This window comes from Bubalus kerabau, chromosome 16 (assembly GCF_029407905.1).
Source record: "Bubalus kerabau isolate K-KA32 ecotype Philippines breed swamp buffalo chromosome 16, PCC_UOA_SB_1v2, whole genome shotgun sequence".
NCBI lineage: Eukaryota > Metazoa > Chordata > Mammalia > Artiodactyla > Bovidae > Bubalus > Bubalus kerabau.
The window spans coordinates 23,224,351-23,239,051 of NC_073639.1; the positions used below are offsets into that span (position 1 = coordinate 23,224,351).

A 14,701-nucleotide genomic window follows, 5' to 3' on the forward strand; every position below is an offset into this window, starting at 1 on the left:
AGTGGTCCTGCCCAGCCATTGGTAGGCACCACAGTGAGCCCCGCCTCCAGATGACTGTCAGTGAGTGACCATTCAGTTCAGTTCAGTTCAGTTGCTCAGTCGTGTCCGACTCTTTGCGACCCCATGAATCGCAGCACGCCAGGCCTCCCTGTCCATCACCAACTCCCAGAATTCACTCAAACTCACGTCCATTGAGTCAGTGATGCCATCCAGCCATCTCATCCTCTGTCGTCCCCTTCTCCTCCTGCCCCCAATCCCTCCCAGCATCAGAATCTTTGCAATGAGTCAATTCTTCACATGAGGTGGCCAAAGTACTGGAGTTTCAGCTTTAGCATCATTCCTTCCAAAGAAATCCCAGGGCTGATCTCCTTCAGAATGAACTGGTTGGATCTCCTTGCAGTCCAAGGGACTCTCAAGAGTCTTCTCCAACACCACAGTTCAAAAGCATCAATTCTTCGGTGCTCAGCTTTCTTCACAGTCCACCTCTCACATCCATACATGACCACTGGAAAAACTATAGCCTTGACTAGACGGACCTTTGTTGGCAAAGTAATGTCTCTGCTTTTGAATATGCTATCTAGATTGGTCATAACTTTCCTTCAAAGGAGTAAGCGTCTTTTAATTTAATGGCTGCAGTCACCATCTGCAGTGATTTTGGAGCCCCCCCAAAATAAAATCTGCCACTGTTTCCCCATCTATTTCCCATGAAGTTATGGGACCAGATGCCATGATCTTTGTTTTCTGAATGTTGAGCTTTAAGCCAACCTTTTCACTCTTCTCTTTCACTTTCATCAAGAGTTAGATAAATTTGTTCTTTCACCGAGATTTGCTGTTTTGGTCACCTGTTAAAAGCTATACTAGCCTGTTTATTCAGTAACCTACATAGGGTGTTTTCTATGTCCCTGAATAATAGTACGGTCGTTTTGTGAGTTATTTCAGCCATCATTTTAGAGTTGAGGGAAACTGAGCCTCAGAGAGGTTAAAGGAATCACTGACGGCTGCTGTTACAGAATGTGTTTTGTAAGGTTTACATTAAAAAAATATATGGCCTATTTCCATTCTCACTAGCCTACCTACATGATTAAGTGTAGATATGTAGAAAGAGATAGATACATAGAAATCACCTGGTCCCTATTTTCTCATCTCTGAACTCTGAGTAGAATACTAACGCATCTGGTTTTCCTTACCTTTTAATGGGATAGTCTTATGGCACATTATCATGTTAATGGCTCCATTGGACCGCTCTCCGAGGTTCAGACCCCTGTTTTTCCCCACCTTAGAGAGGGTAAGCACATCTGGAATTCTGGATCACAGGACAGCTTTGTAATGGGATGGTCTATTAATTCTATTAATTTCTGTTAATTACAGTAGCATAGCGTGTGTGCTTAACTTTACAGAGACTTCTTTAAATTCAATTTCCATACAAACCATCCTTTTATTCCGTTACACTTCCACTCTTCTAAATCACTTTTGATTCATTAAATTTGAACTTTCTTATAGCAGGAGACAAAAATTCAAGCTGTTTTGTAGTGAAGCTATGTGCCAGATGACTATTTCCTCTCAGCAGATTTGTGTTTTCATATGGTTGGTTGTCCAATTACTTGAATATTTGATTGTACTTCTTGATTACTTTAAAATTACTTGAAAATGGAAAACTTGAAAATGTTAAACCTAATGATAACAAAGCAGAGATGGAAATGCTTTGATTTGCTGAAAGTGATAGATCTTTATTTCAGATACTCATTGGCCTGAAGACAGTTTCTTTATGTCAACTTAGATAAGAAGTGGTAAAGAATATATATTTCATAGGTGTAATTATTCTACTCTATTTTTAAAAAATTGGAGTATAGTTGATTTACAATGTTGTGTCTCAAGTGTACAGCAAAATGATTCATGTATATGTGTGTGTATACCTCTTCTTTTTCAGATTTTTTTCCATCATAGGTTACTACAAGTTGTAGTCACAAGTATATTACTACAAGTTGAATATAGTGCCCTGTGCTATACAGTAGGTCCTTTTTGTCTATTTTATGTGTAGCAGTTTGTATCTGTTAATCTCAGACTACTAATTTATCCCTCCCTTTTTTTCCCCCTTTGGTAACCATAAATTTGTTTTCTATGCCTGTGAATCTATTTCTGCTTTGTAAATAAGTTCATTTGTATCATTTTTTAAAGATTCCACATATAAGTGATATCAAATAATATTTTTTTTTCTGTCTGGCTTCACTTAATATTGTAATCCCTAGGTACATCCCTGTGGCTGGAGATGGCATCATTTCATTCTTTTTTATGGCTAATATTCCACTGTGTGTGCGCACACACATGCACATATATACATAAATATACAGCACTTCTTCTCCGTTCATTCATCTATTAATTGACACTTAAGTCGCTCAGTCGTGTCCGACTCTTTACGACCCCATGAATCGCAGCATGCCAGGCCTCCCTGTCCATCACCAATTCCTGGAGTTTACTCAAACGTGCGTCCATTGAGTCGGTGATGCCATCCAGCCATCTCTTCCTCTGTCGTCCCCTTCTCCTCCTGCCCCCAATCCCTCCCAGCATCAGAGTCTTTTCCAATGAGTCAACTCTTCGCATGAGGTGGCCAAAGTACTGGAGTTTCAGCTTCAGGGTCAGTTCTTCCAGTGAACACCCAGGACTGATCTCCTTTAGAATGGACTGGTTGGATCTCCTTGCAGTCCAAGGGACTCTCAAGAGTCTTCTCCAACACCACACTTCAAAAGCATCAATTCTTCGGTGCTCAGCTTTCTTCACAGTCCAACTCTCACATCCATACATGACTACTGGAAAAACCATAGCCTTGACTAGACGGACCTTTGTTGGCAAAGTAATGGCTTTGCTTTTGAATATGCTATCTAGGTTGGTCATAACTTTTCTTCCAAGGAGTAAGCGTCTTTTAATTTCATGGCTGCAGCCACCATCTCCAGTGATTTTGGAGCCCAAAAAAACAAAATCTGATACTGTTTGCACTTTTTCCCCATCTATTTCCCATGAAGTGATGGGACCAGATGCCATGATCTTCGTTTAGAATGTTGAGCTTTAAGCCAACTTTTTCACTCTCCTCTTTCACTTTCATCAAGAGGCTTTTGAGTTCTTCTTCCCTTTCTGCCATAAGGGTGGTGCCATCTGCATATCTGAGGTTATTGATATTTCTCCTGGCAATCTTGATTCCAGCCTGTGCTTCTTCCAGCCCAGCATTTCTCATGATGTGCTCTGCATATAAGTTAAATAAGCAGGGTGACAATCTACAGCCTTGACGTGCTCCTTGTCCTATTTGGAACCAGTCTGTTCCATGTCCAGTTCTAACTGTTGCTTCCTGACCTGCATATAGATTTCTCAAGAGGCAGGTCAGGTGGTCTGGTACTCGCATCTCTTTCAGAATTTTCCACAGTTTATTGACACTTAGGTTACTTCTATGTCTTGGCTGTTGTAAATAGTATTGCTGTGAGTATTGTGGTATACATATCTTTTCAAATTAGAGTTTTCTCCAGATTTATGCCCAGGAGTGAGGTTGCTAACTCTATTTTTAATTTTTTAAGGAACTTCCATACTGTTCTCCATCATGGCTACACCAGTTTACATTCTCACCAACAGTGTAAGGGTTCCCTTTTCTCCACACCTGTTCCAACATTTATTATTTGTAGACTTTTTATGATGGCCATTCTGACTGGTGTGTAATCATTCTGCTCTTTAGAAAAATATTTTTGGAGTCTGTGAAAATGTGCTAAGATTCAAATAGGCTTTTACCTTTTCCTGGTATATATGTTAAGTGAAGTGGCTAATCTTGATTATATATAGACATTGACTCTAGCTACATAAACATATTCGTTGAGCTTTCATTTCCTCCAATGAAGTTCTGTAGGGGTAGAAATGTCTTTTTCAAAATGGTAGCCACAGCACATGGTACAGACACCAACCCAAAGTAGGGGCTCAGTAGACGTTTGTGGAACACGTGAGTGATTGCATGTGCTTTTGCATATACCCATACCGCCTTATGTTTACCTAAAAAAAAGTGAACAGCCTTAAAATAATTATATTCTTATTTTGCTCATTTTTCTACTCTATGCTTTCAGGCTCTATTATGATTATTTATTGAACTTAAAAATGCATCATGTGTTTGGCTGTAGTATACTATTTTTAAATCACCCCTTTCCTGTATCCTTTCGTATACTTTTATAAAAGTATACTAATATAAAATACTTATACTAATATAAAACTTACCCTGGTGTGTGTGTGTGTGTGTGTGTGTGTGTGTGTGTTTGTGCGTGTGTGTGTGTGTAAAACAAGTCCCTGAGGTTTAGGTTCTGAATCTTTTTCACGGTGTTGTTATAGCCTATGACTTCAACTAAGAGTTTCCTGGGTGAGTGCTGAGAGCATTGTGTCAACTGGCTTTTGATTTTCAATAAAATCCAGGTTCTCACAGTTAGTTTTCTTTCTGTCCAAGGGCTGGTGGGCCAGTAGCATTTCAATGGCTATCACTGCCTGGCAGCTTCAGCTGCGCAGTGTCATTGAGCAACAGTGCAAAAACGAGGTTTTATCACCCTCTCCAAGTTCTTTACCACTTTGGTTTCTCAGGAGCATTCCATTTTGTATAAGAGCAGAAAATTTAAAATGCACACCATACAGGCCTCTCAGTATCTGTGAAGATGGGGAAAGGTTATACAAACCACGTTAAAAAAGGACAATCCAGCCCACATGTTAAAATCTCATTAGATTTCTACTAATTTGCCTTGGAACTGGAGAGCAGCTGAAGATAAACAGGAAAGTAATATTCTAAGATTTGAACCAGGGAGTTTAGTATCTCCAAAGTCGCTTCTTTGGTTCCATGAATCATTTCTGAGATTCTAGAACATTGAATTGGCCACCTGAAATTGTTGAAATCAGGTAAGGAAATAGTCTATGTTAGAGAATCATAGATTCTGAAGTTCAGCTTGACTCTTTCATATTTCTTTCTTTTTAAACTCCCTTTATGTAACAGAATTCATGTAAAACTACAGGAGTCTTAATTGCATTGTCCCTGGCCCATCCCCCTCTCTCCTTTCCCTACATTTCATTTTATCCCCATTTCTCTTATTTTCTTCTCTTTCCCATTCAGGGCAGTACATGTATTGCAGCTATTTTGCTGGAAAGATCATTGCATTGTCTATTTTGTTTTAAAATTCAGATACTCAACTTGAATTCCTGTCTCTTTAGATCAGATAAGAATGGTAAGCATCTGAGTTTTAAGATACAGTCATTTCTTTTCTCCTCCCTCCACTCCTCGTCTCCAGCAGCCCTGTAAAATAGCTTGTCGCTTGCATTTCTCAAGCATTCAAGGGTTTATAGAATCTAACGATCCTGATTTCCAGCTTCCTCTTTATAAGCAGAAAATGATAGCTGTATATGGCACAGTTCCCAGGGAAGCTACATGAAAAGTGACAGACAAGCGGATGCCAGGGTATGGAAAACAGCCCTAGGTATGTGCTTTTAGAGGAATTGTCCCATCAACTCAACAACCACATTTAATGGTATAAGGACTGTTGAACTTCATTTTCTAGCAGAAAAGAAACTTGAAAGATGTATTTGAAAATTTCCCTGATCAGTCTGCTTTTTGGAATTCAGCATAACAGCTCGGAGTGGCTCCAAAGCAAAGCAAAAAATAATGCCAAATGAATTAAACAGCTGTGGCCAAATGGAAGGAGAAGGGCTACTGCAGCAGGATGATTGTCCATGGAGAAACAAAGCCAGATAGGAACAGTAATTAGTAACTTTCTGTATACATGAACCCACAAGAGCAGTTCCTTAAGAAGCAGTGCTATGGCAAGAAAAAGTGGATAAAATCTACAAGAACCCCTCTAGCACCAGATTCGTATTTGTTTAGGTTGCAGGCTTCATATTAGCTATATATTCTCTAGGATTCCTGGATGGGAAAATAACAGTGACTATAGTCGGATGTGAAAAGAGTCAGAAACTCAGAATAACCAGGGTTCAGGGGCTAGTAAGATTGTTGGGTTGGATTCAAGGTTGGATGTTACAGGTGGTGATCCAAGTAGACACAGGGAGTGTGGAATGGAGGTCCTGCTGTTGGGGTGCCAAAAATCAGGCAGAAGGCATTACCAACTTTCATGTAATAATGATAGTAATTATATGCCAGGCCTGGTTCTAAGCAGTTTATTTGATTTCTCTCATTAATCTTGATGTAATTCTGGGATATTAAGGTTGTCCCCACTTTACAGATGAGAAGACTGAGGCATGGAAAGTTTAAGTAATTTGTCTGGGGTCATACAGGAGATAAGTGCCAGGGCCAAGCTTTGAACCTATGCTCTTAATTCTTAAACTGTCCTTCAAGGAGGCAAGTCGCTTCAGAGAGACCTAGTCTAGATTCTGGGGAGGACCACCTCAGAGACTGGTGGTGGAGGTCCATGTGTGAAGTCAGCTAGGAAACATTCAGAGGCAAGTGCTGGCTTACAGTATAAACATATCAACTGACTCAGTACCTACAAGGTCAGAGTTACTGTGGTCATCAGAGCTGAGTCCTGATCCATTTTCCTGTGATTTTTTAGCTCTGCCTTCCTCTGACTGATGATGGATAGAGACGTGGCTACAGCAATTCCATATCTCTTACTGGCACGGAATACTGGCTGGAAGAAGAGAAACAGCTGTACTCTGGTGCTGTCCCAGAGGAATAAGGAAGACCTTCCCCAGACGCTGGGAGCAAAACCTCTATCTGCATCTCAGGACGCTGAACACAGTCATGCACCATTGCTAGTCTAGTCACTGACGAGGGTCGTGGGATTGCATGTGGACTGTCAGGAGCTGGGGTGGGACTAAGCCTTTCTGAGTCACGTGAAGCTGGGGGTGGGGATACCTAAATAAAACTGGATACTTAAATAAAATCGCCAATCTCTGAGGGAAAGGAGCTTCCCAGCTGGCGCTAGTAGTAAAGAACGTGTCTGCCAATGTAGGAGATGTAAGAGACACAGGTTCAATTCCTGGGTCAAGAAGATCCCCTGGAGGAGGGCATGGCAACCCACTCCAGTATTCTAACTAGAGACTCCCATGGACACAGAAGCCTGGTGGGCTATAGTCCATAGAGTCACAAAGAGTCAGACATGACTAAAGTGACTTAGCCCACAAGGGAAAGGAAGAGAGGCAGGAGTTGGGTGGCCCCCCCAAATGGCTACTCCAGAGAGGCTGTATGCTGGTCTGGGAGCTATGAATTATCTCATAAATTCAGGAGTCCACTTTCTAGAACTGGTAAATCTGGATAGAGCTTGGTTCAAAGCTCAGTAGCTTGGTTTGATATCTAGTTCTAGAATGGAGGTGTCAACAAGGTAAATGTGATGCTGTGCCATTTACTTACCAGCCTAGAATTTCTCACCTCTCTTCTGCTGCGGAAAACTGGTTTGAGTCAGAGGCCTTGGTGAAGCACAGACAGAAGGTTAAGGGGACCTTCTTGGGACTTGAAGAGCCAAGAATAGTGACAAAATGACGTTGAACATTTAGTATGTCAAGTTGGCAGGTCTGGTCTACTTTGGATATATGTGTGTGTGTGTTAGTTACTCAGTCATGTCTGACTCGTGCAACCCCAAGGACTTTAGCCCACCGTACTCCTCTGTCTATGGAATTTTCCAGGTAAGAATAGTGGAGTGGGTTCCCATTCCCTTCTCAAGCTACTTTGGATACCATACAGAATACTCTTTTCTATTTACTTTATTTCTCAAAATTTATTTTTATTATTGGCTTCTTAGGCTTTATTTGGAGTATATCAAGGCTGTATATTGTCACCCTGCTTACTTAACTTATATGCAGAGTACATCATGAGAAATGCTGGGCTGGAAGAAGCACATGCTGGAATCAAGATTGCTGGGAGAAATATCAATCACCTCAGATATGCAGATGACACCACCCTTATGGCAGAAAGTGAAGAGGAACTCAAAAGCCTCTTGACGAAAGTGAAAGAGGAGAGTGAAAAAGTTGGCTTAAAGCTCAACATTCAGAAAACGAAGATCATGGCATCTGGTCCCATCAGTTCATGGGAAATAGATGGGGAAACAGTGGAAACAGTGTCAGGCTTTATTTTTGGGGGCTCCCAAATCACTGCAGATGGTGACTGCAGCCATGAAATTAAAAGATGCTTACTCCTTGGAAGGAAAGTTATGACCAACCTAGATAGCATATTCAAAAGCAGAGACATTACTTTGCCAACAAAGGTCTGTCTAGTCAAGGCTATGGTTTTTCCAGTAGTCACGTATGGATGTGAGAGTTGGACTGTGAAGAAAGCTGAGCGCCGAAGAATTGATGCTTTTGAAGTGTGGTGTTGGATAAGACTCTTGAGAATCCCTTGGACTGCAAGGAGATCCAACCAGTCCATTCTAAAGAGATCAGTCCTGGCTGTTCTTTGGAAGGAATGATGCTAAAGCTGAAATTCCAGTACTTTGGCCACGTCGTGTGAAGAGTTGACTCATTGGAAAGACTCTGATGCTGGGAGGGATTGGGGGCAGGAGGGAAAGGGGATGACAGAGGATGAGATGGCTGGATGGCATCACCGACTCAATGGTCATGAGTCTGAGTGAACTCTGGGAGTTGGTGATGGACAGGGAGGCCTGGCGTGCTGTAGTTCATGGGGTCACAAAGAGTCAGACACGACTGAGCAACTGAACTGAACTGAGGCTTTATTTACAAAGTGAAGTTTTTTGACCAATTTTTTAAAGAGTTTTTTCCAAAACACAACTATGAGGTCAGTAAAATGTTTCTTTGGTCCCCAGTGTTGTGCTTAGGGCAGTGGCAACCATAGTGTGCTACACTGCCCTGCCTGCCTCCAATGTCCATGGCAGACACTGGTCATTTATCATGGTCCTGTTTCCTGCTGAGCATGGTTGCAACTAGGGATTATTCTCTGTTTGTTGCCCTAGGCAGCCACTGCTGAGCTGGCACAAGAAGTAGAAATTATTCACATCCTTGCTCGGGGAACTCTGTCTCTGAGAGGCAGCATGGGAGAGCAGAGGAATGTTCTAGAGCTATATATCAAGTCAAGTAGCCAAACTTTGAATCAGACATATTCGTGTCAGCGGGCTTGTGTTTGAATCCAGGCTCTGCCACTACTAACTTGGCAAATTAACTTACTTCTCTCAACCTATCTCCTCTTTTTAAAGTAAGATTAATGATACCAATTTCCTAGGCTATTGGTGATATTAAATGAGATGGAATGTGTACTATTCTCAATGGATTGGGCCGCTCTCTAAATGTTAGTTTACATTGCCTTCCTATTAAAACCTAGACCAAGAGGATACTATGATAAACTTACTCTCAGTAACAGGCAAACATACCAACATTTTAACAGGGAAGTATATTTAATGAAAAGAATTAATTGTTGTAGTGTTTTGTATGTTATCTTTAGGGGTCAAAAGTTTTTTTCATAATTTTTTTCTGCCTAAAGGACATGGCTTGATTTCTGTTTCTGTAATGTCAAATTTGGCAGAGACTAGTGTTTTAGGGAATTACAAAGGGAGGAGAATCCATAATATTTGCCCTTGAGGAAGTCAAGCCAGAGGAGCACAGTGACAAATAAATATACTGTAGAATACAAATAACTAAAGCCTGGAAATATACCCACATATGCTAAATTATAGCTCCATAAATGTATTTATTTCTATAGTATCTGCATAGGCAGGCAGATCAATGGAAAAGAATAGAATCTTAAGTAGGTCCAAATACTTCAGGGAATTTAGTGTATGATAAGGATGGCATTTTAAATCAGTGAAGAAAGAAAGATTATTTAATAAGTGCTATTAAGACAACTTTTTAGGTATTTTAGAAAAAAATTAGATTTCTGCTATAAAGACAAAATGCAGACATGTAAAAATTTTATAAGGCATCATGGAAAAAATTTCTTATAATCTTGGAGTAAGACCTTCTTATGTCAACCTAAGTAGATATTTAAAAACAAAAAGATTTTCCTATAAAAATTAAAGCTCCTCTATGGAAACACATGATAATTAAAGGTAAAAGACAAAACTGTAAAAAATATATATATACATGTCCAATTTTACTCCATAGAGATTGTACCAACTTTTACTGTATCTGCACTGTATATGCACCTATACCCTCAAAATACAGAGTTCATATATGTCAACAAGAAAAATACAAAAAAGATCTCAAAAAATAGGCAAAAGATATGAGAAAGCAGTTTGGAGAGAGAAAAAATCTTTTGAAGCATATGAAAAATCTTCAGTTGCATTCATAATTAAACACAAATTCAGATCATAATTTTTCACTTAATAGGCTTGTGATAGTTATTAGCATAAAATGTGGAAATTTACTGTGGATGATGTTGAGGGTAGAGGCATATATGTGTGCTGCTGCTGCTAAGGCGCTTCAGTCGTGTCTGACTCTGTGCGACCCCAGAGATGACAGCCCATCAGGCTCCCCCGTCCCTGGGATTCTCCAGGCAAGAACACTGGAGTGGGTTGCCATTCCTTCTCCAATGCATGAAAGTGAAAAGTGAAAGTGAAGTCGCTCAGTCGTGTCCGACTCTTAGCGACCCCATGGACTGCAGTGCACCAGGCTCCTCCGTCCATGGGATTTTTCCAGGCAAGAGTACTGGAGTGGGGTGCCATTGCCTTCTCCATATATGTGTGCAGGAATGGTAAAAATTAGTACAACCTTTTTGGAGTGCAACTGGACAACATTATCAAAATTTAAAATGTGCAAATATTGCAATTCCTACTTCTAGGGATTTATCCTTTGGTTTGATTTGCATAAATATTCAGAGAAGTCTGAAGAAAAATTGTTCATTGCACTATTATTTACAATAATAATAAAAGTTAAAAAAAATAATAATAATAAAAGTAAAAATAAAAACAAAACCAAGAAGCAACCTAACATGTCCATTAGCAAGAGATTGACTAAAATATTTAATGCAATTCTATAATAAAATGTTACATAGCCATTAAAATGAATGACTCTACACGGGCTAATTTGTATATTGTTAAGCAAAAGGAAAGTCTGTACTTAATGTCTACAGACATGTGTTTATACAGAAGTGTTCTGAAAAGGCATGCAAGAAACCATTGACTGGGGTTACCACTTGGTAGTAAGTCTGAAGGAGTAGAGTAGGAAGGAGAATCACTTTCCTTTGGAAATTTTATTGTACTATTTTCTGACCAAAATTTTGTTATTTTCATAATAAATGGATGGTCTTATGGATGGATAAAATGATAAGCAAATCGATTGGGGATTTTTCCAATCTAATTTCTTCTGTGCATACTTCACTTAGCAAATTCGTCATATCACCAATAATAATAATAATGAAAAAGAATGGATTCCTATAAGAGGATGAGAAATTGAAATAGTTCTGAGAAACAGGAAGCAAATGGATTCAAAGAGATTCACTAGAAAGGCACGTGCAATTTGGACCCATTTGGCAGTCTTCTCAGCTCAGGCAGTAGAGGGCAATAGCAATGGGGCCTTGGATCAGCTAGCCTGAGCCATCTGGGCTGGTCTCCTCTCCCCTAAGGCTTACTTTTTTGTTGTAAATGGCTCAGTAGCTTCATGTCCCCACAGCAGATGAAGTCACTGGGTGTTGGGTCCGCATAGGCAGAGCAGTACTTTCAGTAGTTATCAAGACCAAGAGGGTCTGGGATTCATCTTCATGAAAAGAAATATATCAATATGTTCCACCAATCCCTATGTCTCAACATTTCTCCACAATAATCTGTTATCAGGTTGGAGTAGAAAAGATCATACAACTGGCATTCTCAAAAACAAAGGTACTCAAATAGCAAAGTCTCACCAAACGTTTGATGAGAAGCATTTCTGTAAAAGTGAGCCATTAAATTCAATGATCAGAAGAGCTAAAATCCAAAGAAAAAGAGTTAATATAGCAAACAGAATATATCAAGTATAATTAATATCTTTAGAGATATGCAGTGGAATATTAAGAATATTGCAATCATGAATCATAAAACATTTGATTATGTGTATGGTACAAATTTCCTTGAGTTTTCCTGGTGACTCAGTGGTAAAGAATCGGCCTACCAATGCAGGAGACACAAGAGATGTGGGTTCGATCTCTGGGTCTCGAACATCACCCGGAGAAGGAAATGTCAAATCACTCTAGTATTCTTGCCTGGGAAATCTCATGGACAGAGGAGCCTGGTGAGCTATAGTCCATTGGGTTGCAAAGAGACATGACTTTGTGACAGAAAAAACACAAATTTCCTTAGTGTTATAAGTAGTTGATTTTCCCATTAATTCATCAAGTACGTTGAATGTGTCATACCTTTTTGCCTTTTCATGGGGTTCTCAAGGCAAGAATACTGAAGTGGTTTGTCTTTCTCTTCTCCAGTGGACCACATTTTGTCAGAACTCTCCAGCATGACCCATCCATCTCAGGTGGCCCTACACAGCATGGCTCATGGTTTCATTGAGCTAGCCAAGGCTGTGGTCCATATGATCAGTTTGGTTAGTTTTCTGTGATTATGGTTTTCATTCTTTCAGCCCTCTGATAGATAAGGACAAGAGGCTTATGGAAGCTTCTTGATGGGAGAGATTAACTAAAGGGGAAACTGAGTCTTGTTCTAATGGGCAAGGCCATGTTCAGTAAATCTTGAATCCAATTTTCTGTTGATGGGAGGGGCTGTGCGCCCTCGCTGTTGCTTGACCTGAGGCCAAACTATGGTGGAGGTAATGAAGATAATGGCGACCTCCTTCAAAAGGTCCCATGATGCACTGCTGCACTCCGTGCCTCCGACCCTGCAGCAGGCCACCGCAGACCCACGCCTCCACCGGAGACTCCTAGACACTCATGGGCATGTCTGGGTCAGTTTCTTGTGGGGTCACTGCTCTTTTCTCCTGGGTCCTGGTGTGCAGAAGGTTTTGTTTGTGCCCTCCAAGAGTCTGTTTCCCCAGTTCTGTCTAACTTCTGGTGGTTCTATGGTGGGGTTCATGGCCACCCCCTCCAAGGGGGCTTATGCCATACCCAGGTCTGCTGCACCCAGAGCCCCTGCGGCAGGCCACTGCTGACCCGTACCTCCACAGGGGACACTCAGACACAGTTCTGGCTCAGTCTCCTTATGCCAAATTCAGACTTAAGTTGACGAAAGTAGGGAAACCCGCTAGACCATTCAGGTATGACCTAAATCAAATCCCTTACGATTATACAGTGGAAATGATAAATAGATTCAAGAAATTAAATGTGATAGAGTGCGTGAAGAACTATGGCTGGAGGTTCGTGACATTGTACAGGAGGCAGGGATGAAGACCATCCCCAAGAGAAAGAAATTCAAAAAGGCAAATGGCTGTCTGAGGAAGCCTTACAAATAGCTAAGAAAAGAAGAGAAGCTGAAGGCAAAGGAGAAAAGGAAAGATATACCCATTTGAATGCAGAGTTCCAAAGAATAGCAAGGAGAGATGAGAAAGCCTTCCTCAGTGATCAATGCAAAGAAATAGAGGAAAACAATAGAATGGGAAAGACTAGAGATCTCTTCAAGAAAATTAGAGATACCAAAGAACATTTCATGCAAAGATGGGCACAATAAAGGACAAAAATGGTATGGACCTAACAGAAGCAGAAAATAATAAGAGGTGGCAAGAATACACAGAAACACTAAACAAAAAAAGATCTTCACGACCCAGATAACCATGATGGTGTGATCACTCACCTAGAGCCAGACATCCTGGAATGCAAAGTCAAGTGGGCCTTAGGAAGCATCACTATGAACAAAGCTAGTGGAGGTGATGGAATTCCAATTGAGCTATTTCAAATCCTAAAAGATGATTCTGTGAAAGTGTTACACTCAATATGCCAGCAAATTTGAAAAACTCAGCAGTGGCCATAGGACTGGAAAAGGTCAGTTTTCATTCCAATCCCCAAAGAAGACAATGCCAAAGAATGCTCAAACTACCACTCAGTTGTACTCATCTCACACGCTAGCAGCGTAATGCTCAAGATTCTCCAACCCAGGCTTCAACAGCATGTGAACCATGAACTTCCAGATGTTCAACCTGGATTTAGAAAAGGTAGAGGAACCAGAGATCAAATTGCCAACATCCGTTGGATCATCAAAAAAGCAAGAGAGTTCCAGAAAGACATCTACCTTTCCTTTATTGACTATGCCAAAGCCTTTGACTGTGTGGATCACAACAAACTCTGGAAAATTCTTAGAGAGATGGGAATACCAGACTACCTGACCTGCCTCCTGAGAAATCTGTGTGCAGGTCAAGAAGCAACAGTTAGAACTGGACATGGAACAATAGACTGGTTCCAAATTGGGAAAGCAGTATGTTAAGGCTGTATATTGTCACCTTGCTTATTTAACTTCTATGCAGAGTACATCATGAGAAATGCTGGGCTGGATGAAGCATAAGCTGGAATCAAGATTGCCAGGAGAAATATCAATAACCTCAGATATACAGATGACACCACCCTTATGGCAGAAAGTGAAGAAGAACTAAAGAGCCTCTTGAAAGTGAAAGAGGAGAGTGAAAAAGTTGACTTAAAACTCAGCATTCAGAAAGCTAAGATTATGGCATCCAGTCTCATCACTTCATACAAATAGATGGGGAAACAGTGGAAAAAGTGAGAGACTTTATTTTTGGGGGCTCCAAAATCACTGCATATGGTAACTGCAGCCATGGAATTCAGATGCTTGTTCCTTGGTAGAAAAGCTATGACAAACCTAGACAGCATATTAAACAG

At 40.6% G+C, this 14,701-nt stretch overlaps 2 protein-coding genes across 17 annotated transcripts in view; both read left to right on the top strand.

Moving 5' to 3' along the window:
* The window catches only part of SLC7A11 (solute carrier family 7 member 11), a 553,887-nt gene that overhangs the window by 197,968 nt on the left and 341,218 nt on the right, over positions 1-14,701 (top strand). For 8 of the 16 annotated variants that reach the window (XR_008703679.1, XR_008703693.1, XR_008703682.1 and 5 more), the window contains one exon: positions 6,564-6,896. The exons of the other annotated variants lie outside the window; for them this stretch is intronic. The gene's annotated coding sequence lies outside the window, so the exon portion shown is untranslated. Of the gene's footprint in view, positions 1-6,563; positions 6,897-14,701 lie in introns of those variants that run through there. 16 annotated transcript variants of the gene reach the window in all.
* LOC129630322 (uncharacterized) overlaps positions 1-14,701 on the top strand; it is a 51,088-nt gene that overhangs the window by 20,593 nt on the left and 15,794 nt on the right. The window lies entirely within an intron of this gene.